General features: G+C 51.7%; 1 protein-coding gene across 1 annotated transcript in view; it reads right to left on the reverse strand.

Annotated features, from left to right (window-relative positions):
• The window catches only part of CTDSPL2 (CTD small phosphatase like 2), a 30,099-nt gene extending 22,258 nt beyond the window's left edge, over positions 1–7,841 (reverse strand). Inside the window, exon 1 of the mRNA XM_051796899.1 lies at positions 7,722–7,841. The gene's annotated coding sequence lies outside the window, so the exon portion shown is untranslated. The remainder of the gene's footprint in view (positions 1–7,721) is intronic.
• Between the last annotated feature and the right edge of the window lie 4,344 nt (positions 7,842–12,185).

Here is a 12,185-nt window from a genome sequence, read left to right on the forward strand (position 1 = left end):
CATGCCTGTTGTTATCCCTCGCCCAACCTGGCTACACACAGACACACTCCAGCTTGTCTCCTTGCCTAGGCTACCTCTGAAATATTTAAAAACCTGCACAATAAAGGAGGAAAAAATTTCCTCTCCTCATCCTTTTGATATCATGTATGTTACAGAACAGAAATTAGCTTTTTAAACTCTCTTTGAACTCGATGACCAAAGCCCACCAGAGTAGTTGAACAACCATCTACTGCAAACCTGTGTGCAGGTGGGGAGCGTCTGTCCAGCCACAGGGCAGGAGCAGAGCTGAGCTCTGGAGCTGCAGCAACAGGTGGAAAAGCCTCATCCCAAGAGGCAGAGAGCTCTGCACAGACTGTCAGTGACTCCCCTCTAACCTGTGGATGCTCACTGGAGGCTTTTAACCCTCTGCTACAGCCCATCACCCCGATCATCCCTTCCATCAGCTGCCCTGTGCTCCTTTCCCAAGGGCTCCAACACAAACACATCCCAGGTGTCCAGGCCTCCTGTGCCTCCTCCTGGGCAGACACTGCCCAGCCACGAGTCTGGCTCTGCTGGGAGCTGCTGGAACAAACCTGCTCTGCCCACCCAGCTTTGGTTTAACAGCACACTGCAGGGGCTCTGGGGACTGCAGCCACTGCAGGACCAGCCTGAGCTCAAAGCCCTGAAATGCAGAGAACACCAACAGCCTCACCCCACACTGAGCCCCCACTGCCCCTCACAACCCCTGACCTCTGCCAGCACCCCGGGGAAGGGACAGAACAGTGGGCATTTATCAGCAGTTCCTCTGGTTTAAAACCAAAACTAAACCATCAAACGAGCCTTCACCTCTGTCCCAGCAACTCCGACACACATCAGCCACCTGCAGGCACAGAGCCTCCCGAATCCCAGCAAATGGCACAGGAGCAGCTACACACCCTCCTGGAACCTCACAGCCCCCAGAGCACCAGGGAACAGAAAATACACCCAGTGCAGAAGGAGCAGAGAGCAATCCTCCTCAAATGACTCCATCATTTTCAAAGCACAGGCCATCGATGACAAATGTTTATTTTCTAATCTTAAACTATTTTATGGTTTGGAACCCTGTTATGTTAACTGACTCAGGATATTTTTATATTAACTATTATCTTTGAGATTGAACATTATCAAACCTTTTCCAGGTATATAATAAACCAATTTACTATCAAAAGAGAATTATCTTCAAATAAGTCCAACAGGGTAATTATACCTAACAATTAAGCCTGACACCTCTTCACCTGGACCTGGATCTCTGCATTTTTCCAACTGAGCTCTCGCAGATTTTTCTCTTAGGAGTGCCAGGGAGCTTTCATGTCCCTAAGCAACACAAAAATAAAGGGCTCTAAACCCAGTTATTACAGTGTTTTAGGAATATCACGTTAGCTACACTGAAGTCTTCAAAAGTTTCTTCCAAATCTCTGTTTTTAAGAACATAAAAGTATCAAGATTACACTAACTTAGTTTTCTTCTATAATATTCACCAGTTCTGGCTTGATAAGCAAAATAAACAAGCTTTTCCAAGCATCTTTAAATTGATTTAATTACAACTGCTTGGCCTTGACAAGAGTTTAAGGTGTCAGATAAAATGAGGTAGGTAGCTCAATCAAATACATTGTAGTTAAATCCTGCGTACACAATGCCTTAAACGTTCTGGTAGATATTTCTGCTATCTTTAAATACTTTCTGTACCTTTTGTATACTGTTTTCCCCCTCTGAAAACAAACCCTAAAGCTTGAGTTCACACTATGCTTTCCTTTGACAAGCACAGACACAGAACTGCTCTCACAGAGCTAATAAGGAGCTTTCTCTTATTCTCTTTCTTTCTTAACTCCTGACAGACCCTCTCCATCATTTCCCAGCCACACCCAGGGCTGCAGCACATCCCACCTGGACACCCTGGCAGGACAGGACAAGGGGCTCAGCCCTCACCCACAGGATTTCCCTCCTTCCCAGGGGATGGATCAGAATCCAGCGACCAACCCAAAGGATTACTCCACATAAAAGGAAGGCTGCTGCACCTAAATGAGCTCCCCCAGGACAGGAATAAGAGAGAAGTTTCTGAGAAAGGGAGGAACAGAAGCATCTAAGGTGGTGTTATCTCCTACAGAAAGGGTATTGGAGAAGGGAGCTGGCACTTGGAGCCAGCCCTCTCCTGCCTGAACAGAGAATACTGCAAACACACCAGCTGTGGGATGGAACCTACAGAAGAGTTTACATCTGGAGCCTGGAGAAAACTACACTGGATGAGGCAAACCCCAGCTCAGGGGTAAGAAATACATGTACCTGTGCTGGTCTCTGCTCCAGCACTGCAGCCCCTCTGTGCTGAGCACAGACACCCAGTGCCCCTGGAGCTCTGTCTGGACCAAGAAACCTGTGCTGGGCTGTGCCTAAACAGCAGCTTTCCCAGTGCAGTGCTGTTGGGAAGGTAAAGGGAAGCCCCAGCCAGGGTAAGGAGGCTCCAGAGAGGCCTCATACAGCCGTGCTGGCCAAGGAACCCCCGCCTGGGGTTCACCACTAACCAGGCTGGGGCTGCTGTGCCGGGGGAGCCCTTGTGGTACAGCCTCATCCTCGGATCGAATTACCTCCCTTCCTCTAATTAGCACCTCCTAAAATACAGGGTGAATCAAAGCAATCACGGGTTGGAATGGCCTGGAGTAAACTGAGTTATGCTTTAGACTGAAGTCGGTGCAGTAAAGCGGAATTGCTCCAAACAACTGCTCTGATTTGATCTGAGTTCCCGTTCATTTATTAACTTCAATTAGCTATTCCTAAACACAGCCTAAATAAGGACAAGTTCCTTCTCTTCCCTCTGAGGCTTGGAGGATGCTAATGTGCCCTACAGCATCACCCTGTTCTGTTGCTAATGACACTCCTGCTGTGTTGTGTGTGTTTATTAAAGTAATTTATTTACAGGTAAATTCTAATCCAAATGCTTTAGAGTCTTAGATTCCCTTCTCCTACTTACACTTGGAATACTGGCAATGACTAGTAGGATATATTTTTTAGCATTGTGCCATGTTAAGTATCCACAGCTTATTTTCCAGATGCTGTGGAGTTAACAGTTCCTTTTAGTTAAACTTATTTTCATGACAGCGTTATAATGAAAGCTACACCGCTACAATAAATACTATGAACAGAGAACTAGAGATGTTTTGTGACTCCTGATTAGATTCCTCACCCACCAAAAAGGAATTGTGAAGTCAGACAGGAGGCAGGACTGTCAGGGATCACTTTGATTTCTGCCACCTCTTTCTCTGTCATTCCAGCAGCCACATCACTCGGTGGGCAGTGGATCCTCACTGATCTCATGCAGCAGATGGGCACTTCCTAAATGTTGGCTTTAGGGTTATGTTCAGCAGCATGCACAGAAATCCCACTGATGGGGCTGGACTTTCCAAAAACTCTCCCCATGGTGAGCTGTATTTTTAATGTGACAACAGAGCAGAGCTCAGTGTGCTGCTGAGGGAATCCTGTCCACCTGCGGCTCCTTCCCCTGGGCTTGGCCACAGATCCCAGGATTACCATGAGCACTGACCCATCAGATAGGGAAACTGAGGCAAGAAAGGCCAGATCTCCTCAGCTCCCACAGGGGAAAGTGCTGGCAGAGGTGGAAGTACACTGGGATCATGCTCAACTCCGTTTCCCAACAGCAGCTTGTCCTGACAAGGGTTTTCCTTGGATCACAGGATGCGACGAAAGAACTTCTCATTTCAGAAGTTAAGAGTACCTTAATCAAAGTAATTACTGCAACTGATCTGATTGGGAAGTAATCTATTTAGAAAAAGTTAGGAGTGCCAAGGGGGAAGATCCGACCCGAGCCCTGAGCTGATTGCGTTAGATGTGGATGATTTCCCACTTAATTTTTCAAGTGCCATTGAAAATGTCTTCATCTGTGAATGTCAAATATTTATTTTTCTAAAACACCAAATAATGGCCATCCAGGCATCTCAACACGTAAACAACATGTTAGATGGGCTTTCAAGTACCTGGTGCATGGGAGTTTCTCGGGAGCAATCGGGAGAGCTGCACCGAGCTGAGCTAACGGCACTCCAGGAATTCCCCCGGGACAGAGCTCTCTGGGCTGGCACTGTCACATCCTGCCGGGGAGAGCTCCTCTTAAACCAGCTGCTGAGAGCTTGCTCTTCCCTCCCAGCATCACAGCAATGATCCCATTTGAAGAGTCTGCCCCTAACAATCGCAATCCACCGTGGATTTGATTAATCAGCTCTGCCCTCGTGGGGTGTATCCGCATTTTCTCAACATTTCACTGGGATGGACAAACATCAAACCCGAATCACAGAATGGCCTGGGTTGGGAGGGACCTTAAAGCCCATCCAGTGCCACCCCCTGCCAAGGGCAGGAACACCTTCCACTAGCCCAGGTTGCTCCAAGCCCCGTCCAACCTGGCCTTGGACACTTCCAGGGATCCAGGGGCAGCCACAGCTTCTCTGGGCAACCTGGGCCAGGGCCTGCCCACCCTCCCAGGGAACATTTCTTCCCAATATCCCAATATCCCAATATCCCCAACCCTGGCCTCTGGCAGTGGGAAGCCATTCCCCCTTGCCCTGGCACCCCAGGCCCTTGTCAGTAGTCTCTCTCCATCTTTCCTATCGGCTCCTTCTGGCACTGGAAGGCCACAATTGGCCTTCTCTTCTCCAGGTGAACAATCCCAATTCTCTCAGCCTTTCCTCACAGCACAGGTGCTCCATCCCTCTGATCACCTTGGTGCCTCCCTGGACTCTCTCCTCCCTGTGCTGGGGACCCCAGAGCTGGAGGCAGCACTGCAGGAACTCTTCACACACAACACATGGAAAACAATTTTCCTTTCAGATGTACAGGATGTGGTGCCAAGGCTGCAGTGCCGAGGTGAGCTGCCAGCAAGTGACGGGATTTCATTCACATTTGGTCCTTGACTTTCTGGGCTGAGAGGAGTAAGAATCATCATGTCTGATCTATTCACACTAACAAATGAGAAAGGCACTTGTGGAAAGGAATGATCCCGAGAAAGGATGGAATAAGGATGGAATAAGGATGGAATAAGGATGGAATAAGGATGCAGTCACAGGGGGAGTGTGTGCGGGAGGGGGCTGCCTGTAAATCTGGGATGATCTTAGTGGTCCTAAGCTGACAGCAAAGCCCAAGCCCCATCATACACAGGAACCGGCTTCCCTAGGGAAACCAGGCTGAAAACACATGGATGGGGAAGAACTTGGACAGGGTTTGGACAGGGAACAGCTGCAAACCCATAACCTGGAAAAGGCGGTTTTAGGGTTATACAACTACGCCGGCTTCAGCCGCGACCCCAAAATGACCACAGTGATGCTCTGGAACCCCAAGTTACTCTCCCAAAAGGGCAAGAAGTCTCAAGCTTCTGCCAGAGCACACACATGTCTAGAAACACACAGTAATTTAAAATTCCTGTCAAATTCCAGTCCTATTTGATGCATTCTGCTTTTACAGACTCCCAGAATGGTTGAGGTTGGAAGGGAACTCTGGAGTTCCTCTTGTCCAACCCCCTTGCTCGAGCTTTTCTTGCAAGGTCTTGCCAAAATACTTCAGTTTGACTTTCAGAACGGTTTTTACAAAAATGTGCAAGTGTTCCAGGTTATTCCACCACTTACACCTGCGAAAAAGTTTTTTCCATCGGAACGAAATATGTGCACAGAAATGTATCAGAAGAGCACATGTGACTCCTGAAGTCTCCTGCAAACACTATTTCTGTTGGTGTCAACCTCACAGCATCACAAGACATCAAAGAAAAGAAAAGCCAGTGCAATGTGGAAAATCTTGGGACAGGGAGGACTCAGTTTCCTTTCGAATACAAATCACTTTTTCTGTTTTTTTAACTGCTTAATGCTCCTGAGCCTCTGCCAGTGTCACATCCCTGTCCTGGGGAATCACCACCATGGAAGGGAGTTACCAACACTTGTGGAGTGAGGCTGAGGATGGAAAATCACCTTTAAATTATGAAATGCATGTACAGCCCCAGCATATGTGGAATGTTTACATTCCTAGAAAAATGATCCAACTGTCCCATTCAATCTCTGGGACGGACTGACAGGGGAATTTTTTCTTTAATAAAGAACTTTGATGGAACAGGAATGTCAGCTTTAGTTCATGCTGCACTGACTGGAACAAGATCAAGTCTTAACTAAGTTCCACACGATGTTTTCAGGGGAAAAGTGGAGAATGTTTCATGGAATTTAAGTCGGGATTTGGCTTGCATCCTAGAACATATATCTTGTTATGAAAACTGCTGAAACACTTTTAAGTGGGCAAGCCACAAGTGTCCTTGGAGCTCTCCAGTCAACTGGAAGTCACATAGGCAGAACCTCCTAAAGTAGAAAAGCCTGAAATTGGGAGGGGGCTGAGGGAGGGGCAAGTAATCTTGGAATCCTATCTGTTATCCGGAACCGTTTGCTTGTGCCTACAGCATGAAGTAGTTACAACTTGTTTTCTGCTATTGTCACAGATCCAGGACGTTACTCTGGCTAAATCATAATCTCTTCCTGCCTCAGTTCATCCATGTGTAAACCTGGCTCGCTAACTCTTACCTTAATGTGTCATGGGGCTTAATTAATAACACTTAGGTCTTTTAAGTCCTCTACAAACATTAACTACTTCTTGTAACAACTCTCCAAGGTATTATTATCCCCATTTTACTCCTGGAGAAACGGCAAAAGAGGTTGTCACTTGCCCAAGGCAACAGGGTAATAGTTATACTTAGAGATCCTCTTCACAGACTAGTCTAACAGTGGAAACGGATCAAGAAAGGCAAAGACAACAATGACAAACTCGAAATTACTTTTAGAAGCGCACCATACGCAACTGGAAGATGATGAAAAATCCCTCCCAGAAACAATAGGCTTGGGATCATAAAAAACACCACAACTGTCACCGCAGAGAAAGAAATACCCCAGGCAGACCTAGGCTAGAGCTCACCAGCACAGCCACACAGAAACAGCCAGACCTGTCCTCTCGAGTGCTCTCAAGTACCATAAAATTGAGCAACAGGCTCGCACGGTGCTCTCCAGTAACACGGCGCGGGCAGATAATCAATGTGGTATGCAGCACGCTAATTCCTCCCGCCGCCGTCCCAGCAGGGGCCGGCAATGCCCAGAGCGGCTCCGGGCGCGGGGGTCCCGCTCGGTGCCGCCGCCCCCGCCGCCGGTGACAGCCACAAACTTGGTGTCCCCCGCGCCCGGCGCTGACACCGCCGAGCCGCCCGCGGGGCCGTGCCCGGGCAGCCCGAGCGGGCACGGCGGGGGGAGCGGGACGCGAACCCGCCCCTTCCCCGGGGCCGGTGACAGGCGCGTCCGGCGGCCACAACAACACCAGCAACAGGCGCGTCCTGCGCGGGACCCGCGGGCTCGGCCCGCGCTGCGCCCGCAGCGCCGCGGCCCCGGCCCGGCCCCGGGACCCGCCGCAGGCCTCGGCCTGGCGGGGCGGGCGGGGGGTGTCAGGCGGGGTGACACCGCTCCGCCGCTCCCCGCGCCAGGGCCGGCCCGCCGGGGGCTGCGGCCGGGGCTGCCCGCGCCCCGCGGGGCCGCGGCGCCGGGCGGCGGCCGCGGGGGTGTCCGCGGGCGGCGGGGCCCGGCGCGGGCGGGCCCCGAGGGGACATCCCGCCGGTCACTCGGGGCGGCCACCCCGCGCCCCCCACCTGATCCCGCGCCGGGACCCGCGGGGGGCTCCGCCGCGTCACTCACCTGCGGGAGCGGGGCCGGGGAGCGGCGAGGCGGGGCCCGCGGGCGGGGCCGGGCGCGGGCGGGCGGGGGGCGCGGGCGGCGGGTCCGCGCTCGGGGCGCTCGGCGCTCAGCGCTCAGTCGCCATTTCCCGCCTACCGACCCGCTGCACCGCACCGAGGGACCCGGATGGCAGCGCCAGCGCCGCGCACGCGCACCCGCCGGGGGGCGGGCCGGGGCAGGCCGGGAACGAGCGGCGCGGGGCCGGGCGGGGGAGCGGGGCCGGCGCCGGCACCGGCACCGGCACCGGGAGCCGCCTCGGGCGCCGCGGCCCAGGGGCCTCGCGCGGAGGAGGCGGTGGCGGCCGCTGCTGCGCGGTCTTGGCTCCGGGCCGGGCCGGGCCCGGCCGGGCCGGGCTGGGCTGAGGCGCCGCGCCCTGAGGTGAGGGGGGAGCGGGAGCGCTGAGGGGGAGCGCGGGACGGGCGGGGGGGCGCGAGCGGGAGAGGGGGGGCAGTGAGGGCAGGGCAGGGCAGGGCAAGGCAGGGCAGGGGGCGGCGAGAGGGGGAAGCCGCGGGCGGACCGGCGGCGCTGCCCGGGATCGCCGGCGCTGCCCGGGGCCCAGCGGCGCTGCCCGGGATCGCCGGCGCTGCCCGGGGCCCATGGCGCGGCGGAGCCTCGGCCCAGCCCGGCCGCCCCCTGCCCGTGCTCCCCGCGGGCACCGCCGCTCCCGCCCCGGCCCTGCCGGCCCGCTGCCCGCGGCCGCTCGGCTCGCCCGGCGTGAGCCGTCCCCGGGGCGCAGGGCACTGCTGGCTTCTGCTTTCGGTTGCTGTTTTGAGTCGCCTGGTGCGAAGTTTTATTTCCACTTTCTCTTTTCTTTTTTTCTAGGCGGCCTCTTTGGGTGCGAAATGCTGAGGACGCTGCATGTGCTAATATGTGAATGGCTTAATGAAGCAGCGTGACCATCCCATGCAGTATAGGAGGATGTAGTGCGGTTACATTTATCGTTTCTATGTTACTGATCTTGGATATCTTGACTTTGCCCTTGATAATCACTTTTACTCACCAGTCTCCTTCAAACAGAAATCTTCAGTTCTCAGGTTAACCTGTGTTATGACAGGATAAGTTCTCACAGTATTGCTCAGAACAGAATGTTTTTATAAGAGTAGCTGGCATCCACATTCTCTAATTTAGCAGCAGAGAAACCCACACAGGTGGTGTTTCCTTTCCTGGTACCTGTTGACTACCTGCTTACCTTTTGAACCTGGGTCAGATTATAAAAGTCTCAGCTCTCTAGTCACCGAAAATATTTACTGGTTCGTTAAAAAGAACTACATCTGCTGCTGTGAAGCCAAGATCTGTTATAGAATTCTGTCACACGACTCCAGTGGTCTGTCTTTAGCAGAAAACACTATAAAGCTAATTTTACCATCGTTTCTTAAAAACAGAGGTCATAGAAAGGCACTGGAAACAGTGCAGCCCTCCTTCAGAACAGGTAATAGTTATTCCTTTAGAGCATTCAATTATTTCTAAACACTTAACAACAGCACACGAATGTTTAGTGAATGATCAGCTGTGAAAAAGGTCCGTTTGGACATGTTAAAGCTTAATTAACACCATTTGGCAGTTCCTTAGGAGGAACTAGTATGGCAGGATAACTGTGTGATGTCTCACGCTGTGAGCCCAAAAGGACATTCACTGATACTTAGAAAGTGGGAGTTTTGGGAAGTAGTGGGTGGAAATACTCTCTCAAGCCATGTAATTAAAATGAAATGAGCTGCCAGAGGAAATCATCCAGCAAGAGTCAAAGCAAGCAGGTATTTGTGAGAGCACCAGCACGCCAAAAACACACTGGGAAGACATTAAATGTGTGACTCAGGGTTCAAACTGATCTTTTTGGCAATGAGAACTGTACTTTTCTGTGTTACAGGATATCAAAATATGTTTTTCACAGTGTCTCGTGCTCTCCCCGAGTGCCCTGGTGCTGCGTTAGGGAGGGGGTTGGACTGGCAGGAAAGGGAATATGGAAAATGCTCTCGCTGACTGTGTTGCTGTGCAGGCAGCAGTTCAGAGGTCCCCTGCTGTCCCCTGCTCCCCAGGGTGGCATGTGCAGGTACCTGAGCAGAGCCTCAGCTGTGTGTGTGCAGCGCAAGAACTGCAGCTGGTGCTGTGTGTGCCGCACACACGGAGCACTGGGAGCTTGGAACGTGGGTCTGGGCCAAGGAAAAGGCCCATGTTGGCAGCAGTGGGTTCTCCCCTGCCAGGGCTGTTGGGCTCCCTGTCACACCGAGTTTGCCTCACTTCAGAGACACTGAGGGAAACGTGCCATTGCCTGCTCCTGCAGTGGGATCCTCACTGCTCCTTCAAAGGCCGTTCCTCCTAGTTTAGGATTTCCTTCCCACTCTTCTCTCTGAGCCTTGCAGAGCCCTTAGCTCTGTGTCCATACACTCCTGTAAACCCACGTGCTCAGGAGTGAGTTCCCTGCTTGTGCAGAGCTGCAGAGCTGGGGGTTCCCCGGTGTCCTGGGGAGCTGTTTGCAGGGTCTGCAGCTCAGGCCTGGAGTTTATTCCAGCTTAACTTCAGCATCTGGCGCTTCCCAGGAAATTCAGGAGTTGTGCACTGCTAGAGTTGCTCTCCCATGTGTCAGGACCCACATGGGATCAGGGCATCCATCAGAATTCTGTTTCATAAGCTAAAATCCCAAATCTTGCTTTTGCAGGGGGAAAGGGTTTAATTCCCTGGATAATTTGGGGAGGAGGGGTTCTTCCCTTAAGTTCCTTAAAGAGACCTTAGAGCCCTTCCCAGTGCCTAAAGGGAGCCTGCAGGAAGGCTGAACAGAGACTTTGGACAAGGGCAGGACAACAGGGAATGGCTTCCCACTGCCAGAGGGCAGGGGTGGATGGAATATTGGGAAGAAATTGTACCCTGGGAGGGTGGGCAGGCCCTGGCACAGGTTGCCTGGAGAAGCTGTGGCTGCCCCTGGATCCCTGGAAGTGTCCAAGGCCAGGCTGGATGAGGCTTGGAGCAACCTGGGCTAGTGGAAGGTGTCCCTGCCCATGGCAGGGGGTTGGACTGGATGGGCTTTGAGGTCCCTTCCCACCCAAACTATTCCATGATTCTCGCTGGTATTCCAGCTCCTTTCTTGCAGGTAACACCGTGAACCCCGAGCACAGGAGCTCAGTGAAGTTTATTTTGCCAAAGTGAAAACAACTGTGACAGGACTGTAGAAACAAACCAATTCTTGTTTGGGTTTATATTTTACTATTGCCCATTTCCAGTGTTGTTTCTTTTGCTTATCTGAAGGGAATCAATTCCTGGATGGGTGACCAAAGCCATCCATGCATGTGAGTTAAATGAAAAGCAGCTCCCAGGCTGTGCTGCTCCTCCATCCCCGATGTCTGGGAGCCAATCTGGCTGTCCAGGAGCAGCTCCAGACTCACTGTTCTCACTGCTGACACTCCAGCTGACAGCAGCAGGGATTCGTCTGCTCCCAGATCCCCACAAGAAACACACGGGAATGAACCTTGTGTTTGATCTGGCACAGTCAGCACTGAGAGGGGCACGAGACCTTCCTCCAGGGATGGAACTGCACGGCCAAGCCCTGTTTTGGGAAGTTAAACTGTAGATTATCCATACCAGTAATCCCAGTGTGGCTACTTGGGGTTTGCTATAGGTTGAGGAATTGGAGTATTATGGTTTCCATGTTGGCATGAAGAAGTTCAGGCATAAATATGATTACTGTGTTTCTGGCAGGCCTGAAAATTCCACTGCACTCTCATAAATAGGGAGAGATGCCCCCAGTTGGTTTTGTGGGTTTGTTTTCCTCTTTTATTTAAACGACAGCAATCTGGTCTCCTCAGTCCTGGAGCCAGCTGGAACAGCAGGACACTGTGCTCCTTCTCCATATAAAGTGCCCAATCTCTCATTTTCTAGTTCATCACAGCAAGATTTTTGATCCTATTAAATATTTTGGTCAGTCTCCTCAAGGAAGGGTCTCAGGTTACTTTAACTGGAAGTTCCATACTTGGGTCCCATGTTACTGAAAGCTCCTTGGAATAGGGATTGCAGCGGACAGATTTATGGCAGGCTGAAATTGCCCTTTAATAGGGATAAAGGAGAAAGGTGTCAGATAGAGAATTTCTTTGGAGACTTGTGTGAACAGTGAAATGGGTCCTGATGAAAATTTGGGATATCAGTGCCCTTGTTTTAAGTAAACTAGTACTGATCAATGCAGCTCTTCCCCAGGGTGCAAACTGTAAACAGGGGGAGTAAACAGATTTACAGAGAAGAAAACCTTTTGTCTTTTCTGTAGGTTCTTTTGCAAAACACTCAAACTCTTTTGTCCTGCAGGCTCTGGGTTTCCCACTGTTGCTGGGTTTGCCTACATGAAAATGTAGAAGAACATTTAATAAAATCCACAAACCATTTATCTCATGTCTGTTTGCATCTTGTCACTTTGAACTGGCTCTTTGCAGCCATTAAAACGCTGAA

The sequence above is a fragment of the Manacus candei genome, unplaced genomic scaffold (assembly GCF_025592945.1).
Source record: "Manacus candei isolate 608988 ecotype Guabito, Panama unplaced genomic scaffold, ASM2559294v1 h1tg000046l, whole genome shotgun sequence".
In the NCBI taxonomy this organism is placed as follows: Eukaryota; Metazoa; Chordata; class Aves; order Passeriformes; family Pipridae; genus Manacus; species Manacus candei.